Genomic DNA, 4,576 nt, shown 5'->3' with positions numbered 1-4,576 from the left:
AGCCAAAGAATGAAATGGACGCTCATGGAGGGGGGGGGCGACTGCCGATTGTAGCTATCCCACAGTTCCTGCACTCTCCGAAAACCATTTGAATTCTTGGCTGGGTTCCCAAAGCCTGAAGTGTCAAAAACATTGTTGTGGGTGGTTCAGGGTATATGTCATCGCCCCCCCTCCGCCTTAAGCAAAGGGAAAGAAATCATTTCTCGCCTTTTTTCAATGTCCCCGTATGTCTACTGGATGCTGCTGGCAGATGTGGTGCTGCAGCGCTACACAGCAGCATCCCCTTCCCTTCTCTTCCCTTGCGGACGGCAGACGGTACAGTAGGACTGGTATTCGTCATCGTCGTCCCGTGAGTGCTCCTGGCCGGCCTCGGTGAGGTCAGCCAGGGGTGCCTGGGCAAAAATGGGAATGAGTCCCAGGTCATTCTCTTCTTTAAGCTTTGTCTAATGGAGATTCAGTCCTGCCTGGAATATCATAGCAGCTGGAGGCTTCCCTCCCCTCCCCACTTTGAGCTCTACTTGCAGAGGCAATAAAGTCAGTGTTGTTTCAAATTCCTGCATTCTTTATTACTTCATCACACAAATGGGGGGATAACTGCCACGGTAGCCCAGGACGGGTGGGGGAGGAGGGAAGCAATGGGTGGGGTTGTTGTAGGGGCACCCCCTAGAAGGGCATGCAGCTCATCATTTCTGCGGGATGTCTGGGGCTCTGACCTGGAGCAGCCGTTTGCTTCTCTGGTTCTTTTGTAGACTTGCCTGATAGTCTAGACAGGACTGACTCTCCCTTTAGACAAAACTTAAAGAAGGGAATGACCTGGGGAGTCATTCCCATTTTTGTCCATACGCCCCCAGCCAACCTCACCAAGGCCAGCCAGGAGCACCCATGACAGCAGCAAACGGCACACTATAACCGGCAACTGTCATTGTCAACTTGCAAAGCAGCAGACGGTACTGTATTGCTAGTAACCATCTTTGCTAACTTGCAAAAGGCAAGGGGATGCTGCTGTGTAGCGCTGCAGTACCGCGTCTGTCAGCACCATCCAGTAGACATACGGTGACAGTGAAAAAAGACTGAACGGTCTCCATGGTTGCCGTGCTATGGCGTCGGCTGGGCAATCCAGGGGAAAGGGCACGAAATGATTGTCTGCCGTTTCTTTCACGGAGGGAGGATTGAATGACGACATTTACCCAGACAGAATCACCCACGACACTGTTTTTGCCCCATCAGGCACTGGGATCTCAAACCAGAATTGCAATGGGTGGGAGAGACTGCGGGAACTATGGGATAGCTACCCACAGTGCAACGCTCTGAAAATCGACGCTAGCCTCGATATATAGATGTGCACCGCTGAATGAATGTGCTTAGTGTGTCCGCGTGCATTTGACTTTATACAATCTGTTTTCAAAAAACAGTTTCTGTAAAATCGGAATAATCCCGTAGTGTAGACATACCCTGTGATTAACAACTTTGGTGGCTAGTTGGAAGGCTGATGGTTCAAACCCAAGTGAAGATGGAGGTGTTCTTTTTTTAGTGATGAGAATCCAGTACATTTTGACAGGCAGAAAATCGCCTCAATGCTGGTCTAGCCTCATTGGGCAAGCATAAGTAGCACTTTCATCAGATGCATTGATGGTATAGTGGTGAGCCTAGCTGCCTTCCACCCAGTTGACCTGCGTTCGACTCCCAGCCAATACAGAGATGTGATGTTTTCTCCCCTGGGAATTGGTTTAATTTCAGTCACATTGTATCAGTTTATCAATGGAATGAGAGAACCAATGTCCTGCAGGTCATTCAACACAAAATGGAAGAAGAAAAGGGCAGGACTATACAATGTACTGTTGGAGTTATCCTGGTACTACAATGTTTGGTTCATTTAAAAAAAAATCTTTACTTCCCTCTCCCTTTTAGACTCAGAGCCTTTAAGGTCAGAAGGGACCAATGTGGTCATCTAGAGCGACCTGCTGCACCTTGGAGGCCAAAAGACCCCACCCACCCACTCCTGTAATAGACCCATGAGGGGAGGCAGCTCTGTGCACTGTCCCTACCCCAGGCAGCACATGGAGGCCCTCTGCTCCCCTCCCCCCATGGGTGGGCAGAGATGTGCCAGCAGCACTGAGGTGGCTCCCTGCCCACTCTGCCTCCGTCCCTCCGAGCCACTCCCAGAAGTGGTTGGCATGTCCCAGCATCCCCTGGGGCGGGGGGAGTGTCTCCATTCACTGTCACTGCCCCAAGTACCAACTCCGCAGCCCACATTGGCCAGGAACTGCACTCAGAGACCCCCCTGGCATGGCCCACCTAGGACCTGCTGCCGCAGGGTTGTGTGTACCAATCACTTTGGGAGCTGCAGTGCCCTGGGTAAGTCCCACCCCTCCTGCACCCCAACCCCCTCCCCCAGCGCAGAGCCCGCACCCCGCAGCCAAATTTCCTCCCAGAGCTTTGCTTGTCTTCCTTTCACCCAGAACTGTCCTTCTCCTGGGCTGCAAGTAGCCAACCCTGGGAAGTCAAGAGGCAGGCACATGATTCTGCCTCCCAGCAGCCAACCGCACCTCCACAGGCTTTGCAGAACGAATGGTGACGCTCTACTAACCCCACTTAGCCGCACTGAGGCGCTTAGCTTCTGCCCTGCCTTCCTCAGCTCGACTTTCCTCTTTTGCCCCATTCCTGCCTCACTCCCTCCTTTGGCAAGTCACGCAGAGGAGGCCAGCAGGAAGAGCCGGCCGCCATAGGCCAACCTCCCAGAGCAGAGGAGACCAAACCACAAGCCTCCAAAAGGTGACCGGCCCAGATCCTTTAGCTTTCCCCTGCTGAGGCCAAGGCTCTTTCTCAGCTCATTTCACCCTCTGTCCTGCAGGGGTTGAGTTTATCGCAGGTGTTACCCAAAATTGGGCCAGCTGGTCAGCGTAGGGAGGACTAATGACCCACCAGAGTTTGGCAGAAAGTAGCACGTTTATTATACTGACAGTTAAGCTCAAAAGAAGAAGGTGGCGGGCGGGGGGAGTGTCACACTCGCACTCGCACACTCACGCTCCCAGGACAGGCACAGCACTGGAGATGTCAGGATTCTGCAAGGTAAGTGTCCCACAGCACAGCTATGGACGGTGCGATGAAGGTAAGTCTCCCTGAGACACAATGAAATACAACGCAGAGAACCACTGGCCAGGCGGTCCGGGCAAAGGGCATTCACTGGAGGTACAAGCTTGTGAGTTCTCTCCTGAGCACAGGGCCCCTTCCCCTTTTAAGGACCTGCTCCTCATGGCCTGTGTCATAAACAGATTGTGAAGGGTTAACATTTCACCTGTAAAGTGAAACCTGTAAAGAGGACCAATCAGGAGGCAGAATGTTTTGACTCTGGGTGGAGGGAAACCTTTTTGTCGTGTGTGGGTTTTTTTTCCGTCTCTCTCTCTCCTGGCTGGGTGGCTTAAGGTTCTGAGGAAATCCTTTTATTTCCAGACTTGTTAGTCTTCGGTTTCTAACGTGTGAGTATAGGAAAAACAATATAGGCTTTTATATTTGTGTCGTATTTGCACGTGTGTAATGCTAAGATATTTTACTTGATATTTCTGAATAAGGCTGATTATTCATTGCTCATAAGTTTACGGACCCTATATCTGTCATCTTGATATAGTGATTATTTCTATGTCTTTCTATTTCTTTTTTTCTTATTAAAAGCTTTCTTTTTAAAATCTGATTTCTTGGGTTTTTTCTCTCTCTCGCTGGTTAAGGCTGAGAGGGGGAAGGGAGAGAGGGAAAGGAAAGGGGGGGGAATGGGTTATTTCTCCTGGGTGTAAGAACTCCATGGATTTGGGGCTCTTGGGATCCCCAAGGATTTTGGGGAAGGACTGTGTCCCAATACCCGTACATTATTGGGTGGTGGCAGCAAAGTAATGTCTAGGCTGGTAATTAAGCTTAGAAGTATATAATAACCCCCATTTGTTGGACTCTAAAGTTCAGATTCGGGAAATTCGATTATTACAGCCTGCAACTAGAGATGACTTGGCTGCATCTGGTTGGTCACACTCCACCTTGGGCAGTGTCCATGCTCTGGGTGTGTGAGTGCTGCCTAATTAGTGTCCCAGACACCTTGTCTACCTGGGAGCTCTTCTGCTCTTCAACCAGAACATTCATCCCACCAGCATTCCAGGAGGGAGCGGGAGGGGAAAAGCCACTTCACAGGCATTCAGAGAGGGAGAGGAGACAAAAGTGGGAGCAGGGGAAGTATAACTGACCTTTTGAGCATAGAAATCACTGTTGCTCCTACAACAGCAAGGATAGGCCAGTAGGAGCTGGCAAAATGAAGCCATTGTGTTTCTACCTGGTTTCAAACCAGGGACCTTTTGCAGGTAAAGCAAACGTGATAACCACTATACTACAGAAACTTTGTCTGAAGGCTTTGCCCCTCCCTTCATAAGTACATAAGAACGGCCATACTGGGTCAGACCAAAGGTCCATCCAACCCCACATCCTATCTGCCAACAGTGGCCAATGCCAGGTGCCCCAGAAGGACTGAACCAAACACGTAATGATCAAATGATCTCTCGCCTGCCATCCATCTCCACCCTCTGACAAACAGAGGCTA

The 4,576-nt window shown here is 50.6% G+C and overlaps 1 non-coding gene across 1 annotated transcript; it reads right to left on the bottom strand.

The window, feature by feature from the left end:
- Nucleotides 1-4,303: 4,303 nt before the first annotated feature.
- On the bottom strand, nucleotides 4,304-4,376 carry TRNAV-UAC. Its single transcript has one exon. It is a non-coding gene; the product is annotated as a tRNA-Val (tRNA).
- Between the last annotated feature and the right edge of the window lie 200 nt (nucleotides 4,377-4,576).

The sequence above is a fragment of the Mauremys mutica genome, chromosome 25, assembly GCF_020497125.1.
Source record: "Mauremys mutica isolate MM-2020 ecotype Southern chromosome 25, ASM2049712v1, whole genome shotgun sequence".
In the NCBI taxonomy this organism is placed as follows: domain Eukaryota; kingdom Metazoa; phylum Chordata; order Testudines; family Geoemydidae; genus Mauremys; species Mauremys mutica.
Note: the sequence above shows the minus strand (reverse complement) of the source record. Positions and strands in the feature narration are given on the sequence as shown.